Here is a 16,101-nt window from a genome sequence, read left to right as displayed (position 1 = left end):
TTACCCCACACCATATTATGTAAGATCTCTAAGTTTCAGACCCACAGCTCCAGAATCAACGCCCTAGGTCATACAGGCACATGCATCAAAAAGAGAGTTTGCGAGTCCTTATTTGCGAATTTTAAGGAATCGCAAATAAAGACTCGCAAAACACGATGCAACAAAAACATTGCGAGAATATTGCGAATCGCTAAAAATCGCTAAATAAATTGCGATTTCGGCATTTGCGAACTCGCTATTAGCGATTTCGCAATTAGCGAAATCGCTAATACCGAAGTCGCTTTTTGATGCATCCTGATGACATCACAACCAGGAAGTGAGCAGCACCAGCCTCATTTCCAGTGCACAGTGTCAGGGAGAGGAGGGAGCTGGCTCTGGGAGCAGAACAGGAGTGTGACAGAGACAGAAGAGAAACTTGTGATATCAAATGGAAGCCTCACAAACAGCAGAGGAGAGCCAAACAGGCAGGAAACGCAAAATTAAATTTGCAGAAAAAGAAATTGACACCCTCATTGAGGGAGTAGTCCACAGCCATGACAAGCTGTTTGGAAAGGCATCATTGAAAGTGGCAGAGCAGGAGAAAAGGAAAATCTGGCTCCGGATCCAAAACAGGGTCAATGCCATTGGGGTGACACACCGCACCATTGAAGAACTCAAAAAACGATGGTACGACTTGCGCAGTCGGGCTAAGGTGCGCATAGCTGACCGCCTGAAGGAGGCAAAGAAGACAGGAGGGGGAACACCAACAGACACTGGGAACACTCCCATGGAGGACTTGATTGAATCCACCATCCAGCCAGAAGCTGTTGTTGGTGTGACCCAGCTGGACACGTCCGGAGCAGCAAACACATCTGAAGGTAAGATGAATGTATGTTTTCTTAGTGTTACAAAATGTAAAGGTAGAACTCGACCACAGTACAGCCCAAGTGCAGACCCTGAACATCCAGTACACAATGCGTTCAGTAGGTGAGGGGCATTATGGGAGATGTAGTCAGGTCAAGCAGTTAAAATGTCAAATCTCAGAGTAACAACCCAAAAAAGCTTAATAGAGTATAAAATCATTTACAAAGGCAGATATTTATTACTGTGCAATTAATATCACAGACATGAAATAATACAGTGTTGCACTGTTTCACCTCACAGATGCGCAACGTGTAGAAGATGTGGATAGCGATTCCCCAGACATGCAGGACACCAGCGCAGGTGAACAGATGGACACACCTGTGGTGCAAATAAATCCCTCACGTCCAACAAAGTCACGCAGGGCTACTGTTCCATCCCTAGTCACCATGGAGTGTGAAGATGATGAGGCTGATGCAACACCAGGTGGCAGCCATGGCCAGACAACTTCCATCACAAAAACACAACCACAGGTCCCCAGAACTAATCACAGAGCCCGGCGTAGGAGAGGAAGAGCACTCAGGACACAGCAGGAGGAGCAACCAAGTGATGTCTGGGGTGGTCTTGAGGGACAGATGCTCCGTATGCAGCGCCTGCAGACAAAAAACACACGATTAGTACAATTGCAAGTTGGCAAGATGGCTAGCAACATAGCAGTACTGTCAGAAAGTGTGCAGCAACTGAGCAAGGTGATGCATGAGGGAAATGTATCCCAGAAGAGACAGCATCGTCAACTAATGCTGCAATTGAAAATGTTTGCTAAATCAAACAATAGATTGGCCACGACAACTGCACTGCTGGCGCGTAGGTCTGTGACCATGCAAACTGAAATGTGCCATTGGAGCGGCGATGTGGCTAAAGCACTGGACCAGGTCACCAATGCAGTTGATTTGCTAAATGCTTCCACAATTGCGGCCAACAATTCGACGCCCGAAGAGGGTAGTGAGGGTGGCTCAAGCCTAAGTAGTGTGGCAGTTCCAGTCCGCACTGCAGGAAGACGCAACACACGCAGCAGTACCCCCGCCGCTTCCAACATAACGGATGACAATGCTGGGTCTGACAGGCGTCTGGGTGTTCGTGGGAAAAAGCGCTAGACTGGCATGTACAAGTGCATTCCACTATGGTGACGTAACCATTTATTTGGATTTGACTTTTCACAGACTGACAAGTGAATTGACATTTGCAAACCACTTATGTCCATTGCACTGGTCAGATTACAAGTGTGCTTGAACACTCATGGCAATTTTATTTAATTAAAGAATACTTTGATAGCAATAGTCAGTTTCTGTGTCATCATTACTCACCTCAGAAATAATTTTGTGTGATGTCAAATCTTCTCCTACGCCCTTCTGCTGCGCCTGCCCCTTGTGCTGCATGGTGTTGTGGCACTTGCTGGTTCCCATCCTCCGAATCGCTGTCAGACACCTCGATGTCCATTCCTCCCCTTGTCGCTATGTTGTGCAGCATGGCACATGCCGCTACTATCTTGCAGCATTGTTCAGGGTTGTACTTCAGTGCTCCACCGGTCTTATGTAGACATCTGAATCGGCTCTTCAACAGCCCAAATGTGCGCTCTATGATGTTCCTTGTCGAAATATGTGCTGCATTGTACCTCTGTTGATTGGCAGTTGTGGGATTGAGGTAAGGCGTCATTAGGTAATTACGCAAGGCGTATGCGCTGTCACCTACATGTAATGGAGCAAAGAGTCAGTGGCAGCTTCACATTGACATACGTACAATGACAGTGATAAACTATAACACATATTTACCAAGCAGATGTCCCTCTCCAAATTCTCCCCTGACAAGACGGGTGTGTATGCCACTTTGCCTGAAGATATAAGAGTCATGTGCACTCCCTGGAAATTGCGCAACAATGTCAGTGATAATGTTTTTGGCATTGCAAACGACCTGAATATTGAGGGAATGGTAACATTTCCTATTTCTATATATATATTCCTGTGTTGCAGGGGGACATATTGCAACGTGGGTGCAATCAATACAACCCAAAACATGTGGGAAACGAGCTATCTGGTAGAACTCCTGTTTGGTTTTTGCAAGGTCAAGCGCGGTGGTAGGGAACTTGATATGAGACCCGATCACGGCCATCATGGCATCAAGGAATGCTTTCAATATTCTTGAAAGTGCGCTTTGTGACACACCTCCCGCAACAGCAATGACCCCCTGAAAACTGCCTGACGCCAGAAGGTGTAGGCAACATAGGACCTGCACATGCGTTGGGATGGCATTGGTCCTACGTGTCTGTCGTTGCATTATGGGGTCCAATTCATTGATTAGATCATGGATCATTGCTGCATTGAGCCTATACTTGTCGTATATCTCATCCTCTTGCTGGCCTAGCAAAGTTATGCGGACTCTGAAGATGCGCTCATTCATTCGCCTCCGTCTCTGTGCGGCAGCCTGCAGCCTCATCCTCCTCGCCATCAGGTAAATCCCTGCCATTGTGAACAGTGCTGGCTCATTCTGGGTGTGTTTAAATGGGTTTCAGTTGGTTTTCACCTGTCTGTGATTTGCACTCATGATTACCACCTGGTTGTGATCCTTCTTATTTAGCGATCGCTAATTTGCGATTTTCATGGAAATCGCTATTTGCGATTTGTCATGCATACATTTAGCGAATCGTTGTTTGCGATTCGCTAATTGGGACACGCTAATACCGATTCGCTATTTGATTCGCAGAATGTTTTGCGATTCCTTATATTTGCGAAAAAATGGATTTTCGCAAATATACAGTTGATGCATTTCAACACTGACTTTTGCGATCGCAAACGGCCTATTTTTGCGATTCGCACCGTTTGCGATCGCAAAAAGGTTTGATGCATGTGCCTGATAGCCCCTAGATCTCTAGTTTAATACCACACAGCTACGGACTCTACTTCTAGAGATCACTTAGCTTCAGATACCACATTTCCAGATCCCAGACCACATACGTTCAGAACATGGTGCAGCACACTCACAACTGACAGGCTCAACCCCAATAACCTGAGACCCCCACAAACCCAGCAAGGGAATAATTCCACACTCTATATCTCAAACCCATAGATATACGTGCCATAAAGCCACATGTCTCATAGTTCCACAGATCCAGATAGACAGAATTGAGCCATACTCACAACAATGCCCAAGTACCACATCTTGTATCCAGACCCTTCAGCTTAAGACAGTACAGTTCAAGGCACAACTGCTTTTGCACCCACACCAGTTCTCTAGTTCAGTGCTTCCTAAACTTTTTAGAATCACGACCTAATTTTAAGAACAACAAACTTTTGCGACTCATCTGTGCGTTACTGGACATGAAGCAGGCCATTCTTTTTTATAACTAAAGCATCATGTGGCAGTCCGCTGTCATTTACAAACAGCACCTTTTCCATTGAAATGGCCACTAACAGTCTTTATTTATTTCTTGAACTTTTGCACTTCACCAAAAATCTACTCACAACCCACCAGGAGGTGGTGACCTACAGTTTGTGAAACATTGCTCTAGTTAAAACACCACAATGCCAGAATGCCTATGTCCACTGACAGTGTTCAAAACCATGGGTACTAGAGTGTCATTACACACAGCTTTAGTACCCAGAATTCAGCCTAGTAAAAGTCAAGATCACAAATTGAGTCATCGCCAACAGGTCAGATTGGAGGAACTCCTGAGACAAGTCCAACTCACCTTGTGGCTTAAGTAACCACCAGCTAGAACAGATAAGGCAATAAGAACCTTCAACTGAAAAAAGAAAGCCAGGACCCAGATGACCAAGAGACTGTAAAAAGATGGGATATGTCTTAGCACCAGAATTTGACATTGGATACAAATATTTTTAGGTAGGAAGAAGACAAACCTGTACTTGGCTCAGGTGGATCCTGCCCAGTAGGAGAGGCAGTTTAGGAAAAAACTCAGATTTTAATATTAATGTGAATACAAATTGTTTCCTGGTCCCAGTAAGAGTTCCTATAAAAATCAATAGTTCACACTGTTCAAGTTGATGATGATGGCTGTTCCACCAACAAACAAAGAGGGGGTTTCCTGGTGAGGAGGAGTTCTTCAGCAGATGCAGTTGTAAACCAAGAAAGAATCACTTAGAAGATGAAGTTTGTAATCTATTCAATGTAAGAACAATAACATAAGGGCAAAATGGAGAAACAGCAACAGTCATAGAAAACAGGAATGACAGGTTGAAGTAAAAATCTAAACTCTGAACAATCAGTCTATCATATTAACAAATAAGAGGTAGTCGAGGCCAGTCAAGTTCAGATGTGCTGTAGTAGCAAGTATTTTATAACATAGAATAGGAAAATGCAACACAATTCATAAGGATTCTAAAACATGGATGTCAGGATAAACACCTCTTATAATTGATTGATTGATTGATTGATTGATTGATTGATTATTTGTACTGTCTGCATTTCTGCAAACCTTGTCAACTAAAGAGGGGGCAGGGGATCTGGTCTGGTGGGAGACTTGCTTCTGCCTAAAGGGAGTCCTGCAGTACAGTTCAATCTTTTGGCTCGTGTAGACCACAGCAATTCACTCTGATGCTATCAGTGTACAGGACTGATGACAGAGAAAAGCATCACAAAGAATGAATGTCCTATCTCCTGTTCCAGCTAATTTCCTCACCTCTGGCTCCCACCCTTCCGATAAAGATAAGAGAGTGATGGGCATTCAGGTGTAAACACGATGACCATATTTTCAAAACCAGAACCAGGACTGGACAACAGTTACAAGTCTCCCAAGTCCAGCATTTTACAGTGACTGATACAACAAACTTTATTGGTAGCGGGAGAGACATCCGGTGAATTCACTTAATAAAATTAACCATTTCAGTCCTGACACGTTTTGGGTTAACAAAGCCCTTGTTCACAGGTAAGTTAATATAGCGATTTGTAAAACATGCAGAATTCAGTTCATACCCACATCCTTTGTCCAAGTGGTGCAAAGCATTATGGATGCAGTAGTTCTACATGATAGTCTCACCCCAGTGGGTTCAAACTGCTGAATTATCCTCACCCCGATGTGGGCTTGAAATTCTGCTGTTTGCATCTTTAAACCCCGCTGACCATGTTGAAAGCTCTGTGTGTGGAAAAACATATCGAAGGACACCACAGATCCCGCACAATAACGGTGGTGCATCTTTGCGACGGGGCCGCCGCATTACATACTCCAAAGTCTTGCCTCAAGCTTGGAGACGCACTCGCTAATACAACAAACTGTATTGGTAGCGGAAGAGACATCCAGTAAATTCACTTAATAAAATTAACCATTTCAGTCCTGGCGCGTTTCGGGCTAACAAAGCCCTTGTTCACAGGCAAGTTATTGACGTAATGTAAAGAAAGTTTAAAGAAAGATATTTTCTCTTATCTCCAAGATGTGCATGCCCGAGATCGGGGAAGAAAAGGGTAGGGAACCCATGCAAAAGTGTCCATTCGTCAACGCTGTGCCCCTTCCTTTCCTCCTGTGAAAAAACCAAATTACTATGATTAAAAATATGTGGGGCATTTCTACATGAAATCACAGATTGCATTGTATTGTACATACTCAAAATACAGAGATCAAATGAAAAGTAGAAACATAGAGGCTACAGAAGGGCATTTGCACAAAGGCCAGATCAATCATCATGCAGATGTGTATCTAGTTCCTCATCCAAGTTGTGCCCCCCAGGGTACTTAGTCTCAAGCTCAAGTATGCATTTGGACTCTCGTTTGCAGAGCTTAAGTACCCGGTTCCCACCCCTGGGGCCAATATGTACTTCTTCAATGGCGAAGTTACTCAAGAGGGAACTGTTAGAAAGATGATATTCCTGGAAATGCCTGGCAATGGGATAATGTGTACCCTTGTTGTTAATGGCACGCATGTGACCTAAAACCCTCTTCTTGGCCAAAAAAGTTGTACTACTGACATACATCAATTTGTAGGGGCATTCACTCACTTATATGACAAAAGTGGAGCTACATGTAAGGAATTGTGTTATTCTTTTGATCTTATTCTTCCCAGGTATAGTGAAGTCCTTTTTAGGTCTCGGCTAGCGTGGCTGCGCACATGCGCAGCTCGCTCGGCGAGATTTAATGTTTTTGAGGAGTTTCTGTAAAGGGCTTTAAGCCCCGTCCCTCTTTTCCATTGGCTGGCATCACGGTTTATGCTAAACGGTGGCCAGCCATTTGAAAAGAGCTTTCCATGTTGCCTCCCTTTGGCTTTTTCAGACGGCCCACTTGGACGGGCTCGCCTGCTTTCCTCCTGTCGCAAACGTTTTCTTATCTTTATGGGGCCATGTGTTTCAAACACATGACCCCGTAAAGACAAGCTCTGCCGCGTGTTTATTTTTGCATCACGCTTTCACTTTAAAGTGGTGTTATAATCAAACTGCCCATTGGGACCTATGGGAGCAGGTAGCCTTGCAAGAGTGAAAAACGAAAATGGCTGTAATTCACTATTAGGACATGCCACACACATCAGGGCATGTCCTACCTTTTACCTACAATGCACCCTGCCCTTGGGCCTACCTTAGGGGTGTCTGATATGTGGGAAAGGGAAGGTTTTGGGACTGGCAAGTGGGTGCACTTGCCTAGTCAACATGGTAGTACCAGACTGCACACAGGCTCTGCAATGGCAGGCCTAAGACACACTTTACAAGCTGCTATGGTGGGTGGCACAATCAGTGCTGCAAGCCCACTAGCAGCATTTGATGTACAAGCCCTGGGCACACGCAGTGCACTGTACTAGGGTCTGATAAGTAAACCAAACAAGTCAATCATGGAGTCACTAATCCATATATCAATTTAGCATAGGGAGCACTTGCACTGTGGCACTGAATAGCAGTGGCACAGTCCCCAAAGCATCTAAAACCAGCAAAAACATAAGAGGCAACAGCAAAAAATGGAAGGGAGACCCACGCCAATGGTGCCAGGTCTAGCAACCTCGGAATACTTATCATTCATCATCACACTTTGACCCAAAGCAAAATAGACGAAGGCAAACCAGTGAAAAAGAAGGAGGAAGGGAAAAATAGGAAAATACGGCATGAGTGAAAAAAAGAGACATGAAAATGGAGGGTGGTGGAAGAAAAAGCATGGGATGGAATCAAGACTAAGCAGCAATAGTATTCTGCAAACCCAGCATTCAGCCATGAGCTAGCGGGCTTCTAAGAAATATTTGGGCACCTGTGTGAGAATTCCAGTTCAGGACAATCAGAAATAAATGGACCTCTATTTTATCAATGATGCCCTTTTACCTCTGCTGTTTCAGGTGTCTCCCTAGCATGGATTCCCAAACTGGTGACTTTTAGCACATGATTTGTAGAGAGCAATTCAGAGCACTCAATAACAACCTCAGCCCTTCCTCAAACCCTTTAAATGGGCTTATGGTTCTCTGGGATTTTGGATCTGCCAGATGGTAAGTTCTCAGGCTTACATTAGCTCCCTTAGTGACTTCGGAGGTCGAATGGTATCTTGTCCATTCTCTTATCAGCTAGCACCACACTATTTTATTAGAAATATGAATGGCAAGCAAGCCCCTTCTTCGAATGATGGGCTAAAATTTTATTTTTAATTTAGAAAGATATGGCACTCTGTTTCCTGTATAGTATGCACCATGGTGAAAGACAGGGCCAGCAGGCATGTAAGTGGAAAGAGTTAGTGGCAAACATAAACCAGTGCATGAAGGTACCCAAAAGCCCAATTGGTCTGTGTATTTTTAATGTATGCAGAACATAAACTTGTTGCAGGGATACATTCACTACTTAGGTACTGTTGGGTGAATATACTGATGCAGTATTCTATAAAGGCCACAGTGCTGCTCAGAAAGCATGTTTGGGTACCTTCGGAGCTATGCACTACCTGCATTTTGTTGTACACCCTGTAGTCCTACAAGATGCTATTCATAAACCTAGGAGAGGAGTTTACTCCTCCGCCTCTCCTATATCTGTATGCGTGTAGATCTCTGCCCTAATGCAGAATCTCCATACATATAGATATAGGTTTTTGTAGTAAATGTGGGAGGGGCACAGGGGGGAGTGGCTGAAAAATGGGGAATGCTTACCAATAAAGGGGAGGAGTTAAGGAAGGTCTAAGAAGGGGTTTAGGGAGGTCAAGAGATGGGCTAAGTGACATCAACCCACACACAAAAGAGTAAGCCCGTATCTATTCACAAACTGCACTTCTATAGTTAGTACAGGCAAAAAAGGAGCCAAAACAGTAGTGATGTAATTATATACACCACTTTTAATTAAATATTCATGCATTTTTTTATTTTACTTTATGTGGGTATTTACTTTTTACATTAAACTTCAGAAACATAATTTAAATGTGATTTATTTTATTGACATTATTTAAACATTCAATTCAAAATTAAGCTACCAGAGTTGTAGCATGTGTTATTTAGTACTATATTTAAAATAAATATATAAACCTAATATACATTAATATTTACAATAAAATATTTTTTGTGAATTTAATAAACTTTTTTCCCCCCTATACTTTACCATAGGAAGACTCTGCAGTCAGGCTGGAGATCACCTCATGGTAAAGTATAGGGAAACACAGAGGTGGGAATTTCAATACCAACTGTCCATGAATTTCAGACCAAATCGAGACAATGCTGATAACTAATAGGGACTACATATTAAATAATGTGCACCAAGATATATGACAAATATATGACACCTAATGACACCTAATATAACTTTAAGAATGGTAATTACAAGAGTAACTTGCTTTTAAAGTTGTATAAAATTAAATAGCGGATAACCAACAGCCAACTGCTCAACTGGTGAACCTTCTAGCAGGTGCATTGCACTTCGACCCACTGGGTGACAGTCTCTGTGCATGTTAGCAATGAGATGCAAGCACTAGGACATAGAAACTCTAGGAGAGGATGTCACTTGAACAGGAAGCATGTTCTAAGAGATAGAAACATTGAATCTGGGTAACAGAACCAAATACAATGGGATAGAAAAAACTACAAATGTAGACAGTGACACTTAATGAAAGGCAATATCTAGAGAGCTTTCATTATGGTAAAGCAGTAATACTATAGCAATATGTGGCCATACTATATCTGCCCCTAATTGTACCTGTACAGTGGTCCTAGTGACAACACCACAAGCCACTCAGTGTGTTAGGAACTTAGGAGTTTATCTTTACTAGTAAGTGTGTTTACCATGTCTGAAAATTATAAATAAGACTGCACTTAAAATAGTCATCATCCTATTGCTTTTGGACTATGTCAAATCACTTTGTATTGGAATTTCATCTGGACTGTACCATAGATTTATTAAGGCTAAACTAGGGAAGTTTGTCCTATCAGAAGGGCGCTTTACATCTCCCCATATGAAACAATTTCGAAAAGGTTTTTCATTGCTTCTGGTGAAGCAGCAAGTAGAGCAAAAGGCTAGATATTTGAGTTTAAAACACTTTTACTATTGCAGTATTCCAGAATTTCAGTAGTATCCATATTCATAAAGTTTGCAGTTCAGCATATTGAGTAAGGAATATCGATTTATACGAATATCGTAGTCAAAATATCACAGACCTAAATATGCATTTAGGTAAGTACAGATTTACTATTCTTAACTCCACATCTACATACATTGAGGCTATATATATGCAGTCAAGGTATAAATATTTGGAGTCAAGTATTGTACACCTATACTTACAAATATATACTTACCTGTCAATATTGTAGTCCTCAATCTTTAGTGACAATATTGTGATAAGGCAGAATTGCATGCTCAATATTTCGTACCTCCACCATTCTTAAGAATTATGGAAAGTTTGCAAAAGAAAAACTTTACAACTTTGAGCGGAATGGAATGCTCTAATGCAGGCTAGAGTGTCGATGCTTGGAAAAATGATGCAAGGCGACCATATTGGAATTATGGGGCTTGCTTTACAGAAGCAACAACACCACATCCAATTTAAAGAAAATCCAAATGTCTATGAAATATACTACACTCCTTGATCGACAATACTAAAGGTAATTGCTAGATCTAAAGTCATTAGTCACCAACACTACCTCTTTCCCGTGCCACCTGATGCTAGCAATCGTTGCTAAGGGCTCACCTTGGAGATTCTTCCCAGAGAGCAGTGTGACTGCACTCGATTGGTATCAGTGCATAACAAAAGCCCCCACAGCCCTGCGGTTGTGGGGTCCCCTCCGGCACTGTGGACGGACTGCGGCTAAGAGCTCCTGAAAGGGTCGGAGAGTGGTGGGCCCCCTCCATGAACGTTGCAGGGTGTCCCCCTCAAGTTTCATTATGTCACTAACTGGTATGAACATAGATTTGTGACAACCGTTTCCAGGGGTTTGATCGGATAGAATGTTCCACACCTGGAGAAAAGTGGTTCAGTGACATTGACCAGCTTTGAATTTCTTCAGAATTATTGCTACCTCTGCGATTTTCACATGAAGAGAAATGATAAAATATGTTATAAGTAGTGGTGACATCAAGGTGGCATTTAATATAAGTTTATATGTGATATGGGCTCAAGGATCTAAAGCCAAAATCTAACATTTGTTCACTGTTGCTAACTCTTTAAACTCTTAAACTAATCCCTCTTAGGGTCGGGGAAAATGGAGTTCTGCAGTCAAATCTTTTTAGCCACTTTTTTGATCAGAAGGTGACAATTTGTAATCGTGATTTTGTAACTAAAAATGAGGCTTGATCATGACCAAGTATTTTACGAAAGTGTTACTGAATTAGAAAGAGCTGCCAGGTTCTAGACTTCTTAGTTCTCTGCTGAGCTAAGTCAACAAGATATGCCACATCTAAAGCAACAATTTTGTAGAAGCAGCCTTTATTGATAGTGTTGAAGACAGTTTTCTGTAATCTTTTGAATATGTTCACCTACATTTCTGCTCAACTCTTCTCAGTTAAAAATGTCATGGCATAGGTAGACTGTTATCCACATGTATTAAGTGGCCGGGTCACAGCACAGGGCTTTGTTTACAATTGGTAGTAGTATGATTAGACCTGTTCTGAGAACTGCACAGGATGTAATTGTATGACCTTTTATTGAGAGTGTCTGTGAATGCAGAGATGGAGGTCTTCAAGTTCCAGTAGACCTTTGCCATAGCATTTGATTTCTCAATGAGAAGGGGCTTACAATTATGCCTAGGGAAATTGTATTTATGCTGGGGTAATTTGAGTAGTTTTGGGAATTTCATGTTATGCTTGGTTCATGAAATTCCAAACATTTAATCATTACACCAGGTCAGGTAATTACGTGGAGCTCTTGAACAATGCGAACGGCCATATTGCAAGCAGCTGTTGCTCACGGGACTTGAATGTTTTGTCCTTCTTTTATCAAAAAATGCATACTTGTATCAAATTGTCTCAAGGGCGTATTTCATGCTTAAATATGGTTCCACATAAGAGATTTGTATTTTGAATAATTATGCATAATTTTAAAATATTTCCCCAAAAGTTTGATTAATTACACATAAGCAAATTTTACAAATTTCGCACACTCCTCGCCCCTCATGGAACACATCCACTTCCAGATCCAGCCCAACCCCAGAATGACGCTCTGCGTAACACTTGCCCACTGAGCTCCTGGACCCCGCACCCCTTCACCAACGTCATCGCCAACCACATCGCAACCCTCGCCCTCGCCTCTACGGACTACATACTACTCAGAGACATGAACTTCCACCTGGACAAACACAGCGATCCCAACACCACTGCCCGCCTGGAGAACCTCACCAACATAGGACTGAAGCAACTTGTCTCCATCCCCACTCACACAGCAGGACACACACTCGACCCCATCTTCACCGGAGGAAACAACATTTGCTTCAGCCACCCCAAGGAACTGCTCTGGACAGACCACAACTGCAACCATGTCTCCTTTACGAAACCCACAGCACACATGCACACGCACCGCCTCCCACACAGAAGCTGGACCAAAGTCTTCGAAGACCACCTCCCCTCCACCCTCACCTGCACTCCTCCCCCAACTACGACAGAGGCAAACACAGCGGCAAGCAACCTCCACCACTGGATCACCAACTGTGCCAACACTCTTGCCCCCCTCCAGAACACTTTGAGAAGACACAATAAGAAAGACAAATGGTTTACCATGGATTTCCAAGAATCCAAGCGCTCCTGCCGATGACTGGAAAAGATGTGGAGAAACAGGAAAACCCCGGAAGCACACTCTGCCTACAAAACAGCCCTCACAGCACACCCCCATCTCATCAAATCAACAAAGAAAAACTTCATCCAAGACAGAATCCACTCCAATGCCCACAACTCCAAAGAACTCTTCACCATCATATAAGAATTCGCCAAGACCAACAGCGAAACAACCAACGTCCCTCCCTCCCAAGACCTCCATGACAAACTCAGCAAAGTCACCGAAAAGGCTGTCAACACCTAGCTAGCACACTTCATTGAAACCAACTGCATCCTAGACACCTCTCAATCTGGATTCCGCAGCAATCACAGCACCAAGCCTGCCCTCCTCACTGCCAGTGACGACATCAGTGCCCTTCACGGCCAAGGCCACACGACAGCCCTCATCCTCCTGGACCTATCAGCAGCCTTCAACACTGTCTGTCCATTGCACACTAGCCACCTGACTCCACGAAGCTGGCATCCAAGGAAAAGCCTTAGAAAGGATACACTCTTTTCTTTCAGGCAGAACACAGAGAATAAGACTCCCGATCTTCCTCTCAGAACTGACAGATCAGATGCGGAGTACCCCAAGGATCAGCTTCAACGTTTACATGGTCCCCCTCGCAACCATCGTCAGAAACCACGGGCTCAACATCTTCTCCTATGCCGATGATACCCAGCTCATCCTCTCCCTCGCCAATGCAATTCACAACTTCAAAGAAGGGATGAAAGTCATCTCGACCTGGATGAGCAACAGCTGCCTGAAGCTCAACCCGGAGAAAACAGAAGTCCTCATCCTCGGCTCCACTCCCTCCACATGGGATAACACCTGGTGGCCCCCTACCTTCGGAATCCCTCCCACCCCAATGGACCTTTCACGCAACCTCGGCATCATAGTTGACTCTTCAATCACCATGAATCGCCAGATCAGCATAGTATCCTCTGCAAGCTTCAACACCCTGTGCATACTTTACAAGATGTTCAAGTGGATCCCCCCGACTCCAGGATGTCCGCCACCCACGCACTCATCACCAGCAGACTGGAATAGGGCAACGCCCTCTACACCAGAATCAGCAAAAAACTCCTCCGCAAAATCCAGACTGTCCAGAACGCAGCAGCCAGACTTATCCTCGACAACCCACGACACAACCACATCACCCAACACCTCCTCGACCACCACTGGCTCCCCTGCAAGCTACTCACACACGCCTACAAAACCCTCCACAACACCAGACCCCAATACCTCAACAACAGAATCTCCTTCCACGCCCCTAAGAGAAACCTCCGCTCAGCTGACCTCGCCCCAGCTACTGTCCTTTGTTTCCACAGGACCAGTGCAGGTGGAAGATCCTTCTACTACCTCGCAGCCAAGACCAGGAACGAACTCCCCCTTCACCTCTGATGAAGCCCAACACTGCACCAATACAGAAAGGACCTTAAGACCTGGCTCTTTGGATGACCCCAAAAGATCTGCTCACACACTCCCACCCCAGCACCTTGAGACCCTCGCAGGTGAGTAGTGCGCTCTACAAAACCCCTGATTGATTGATTGACCCTTAGTCATAATTCAACAAAAGGAAACAGCAGATTGTAAAAGGGACACCAGAGGGAACAGAAAGCAGTCAAAGGGACTGCTGTCTGTTCCTCTGGTGATGGCAGCTTGTTCACACACAGCAGAAGGTGTCCTAAGTGTAAAGCTTCCACTTTGTGAATGGTTAACACCTGCCTTCTGCAGCCAATAAGCATACAAAGATTTGTAGAACTGGTCACAATACAGTGACACATTCTCTTGTGAGTCACCAGGATTTGGGCACTCCTGCTTAAGGTCACATTTCCTTCACAAACTGTGAATTGTAATATAAAGTTCAGCATTGGGAAGGGAGATTTTGTCGTCACAAAGCAAGTGATATTTGCTCTGCATTGACTTGGAAAAATGCAAAATCATTGCCCACATCTGTACCTTAGACCAATCATCATTAAACATTCTACTAAATAGTGTGACAAATGGTGGTTTATGTTGGAGTGGTATTTTCAGCCTCTTTGCAACATTTGAGAAAAATAGTTTTCACATTGTTGGGATAGAATTAGCAAAATTGTATCACCCTATTAAAAAAGGAATACTCTATCAAAGCATGTTTATTTGGAAATCGTGCAGATGCAGCAGCTTTATGAAGCTCTTACCTTTGTACATCCTTGGCCATTTAATGTGAGAAATCTATATTTACAGAGATTTGGACAGCACTAAACATGATTAGTTTGTCCTTGCCATTAAATATAAGGACAGTGCTACAATGAAGACACTGCAAGGCATTCAGGAAGAAGGAGAGATTTATTTATGTAACTCAATTCAGAAGACAACCCCCAACGGCCTCAGCAGCATCCTCTCCTCTCCGTCCACCCTCCTCGTCTGTTATCGAATGCTGACATTCTAACATGACACAAGAACAGCAGCAACAAGGGGATGAGGAAAGACAGCACTAGGGCAATACACATATACAGATACAACAACCCGCCACCCTCCCGCTTCAACAATGAAAAGAAATGATGCAAAATTACCTAAAAGAAATGAATAGATAAAGATTAACAGTATATCTTGATGAAGCAACAAAAGAGAAAACAGAAAAAAATGATATTATAATTCAAAAGAACTCTCCAAATTTGACCTAACACCATGCCCATGTTATCCCATGATAAAATCCCTTAATATAATAAGAAATCTTGGTTATGCTTCTCACCAGTGGAAAACTCACTCCTTCCAACATCACTACCCCCACACTTCCTCCAACCACGATCTTGCAGGGTAAATCTTCCCTCTTAAAACCATCAGAGACCTTCACAACATAAACAACATTCCCCCATTGTCCATTCTCCAGTTTCACTGCTCTCCCATCCTGACTAACGTCAGCCACCTGACAGAGTGCCACAAACTTCACTTTACCTTTCACAGTCTTAGCATCAGGTAACCTAAGGCAAATCCAAATCCCTGTCCCAAAGAAAATTGACTTTCTTTTCATGCACACATCATATCTGATCTTCATTTGACCTGAGTCTGCTCAATGAACACATCCCACCAAGATAT

At 43.5% G+C, this 16,101-nt stretch overlaps 1 long non-coding RNA gene across 1 annotated transcript; it reads right to left on the bottom strand.

Annotated features, from left to right (window-relative positions):
• Positions 1-1,058: 1,058 nt before the first annotated feature.
• LOC146821883 (uncharacterized) lies at positions 1,059-2,456 on the bottom strand. Its single transcript, XR_014962783.1, has 2 exons — positions 2,205-2,456; positions 1,059-1,493 (listed from the first exon to the last, which is right to left on the bottom strand). It is a non-coding gene; the product is annotated as an uncharacterized LOC146821883 (long non-coding RNA).
• Positions 2,457-16,101: the final 13,645 nt, after the last annotated feature.

The sequence above is a fragment of the Triturus cristatus genome, chromosome 6 (assembly GCF_964204655.1).
Source record: "Triturus cristatus chromosome 6, aTriCri1.1, whole genome shotgun sequence".
NCBI classification, from domain to species: domain Eukaryota; kingdom Metazoa; phylum Chordata; class Amphibia; order Caudata; family Salamandridae; genus Triturus; species Triturus cristatus.
Note: the sequence above shows the minus strand (reverse complement) of the source record. Positions and strands in the feature narration are given on the sequence as shown.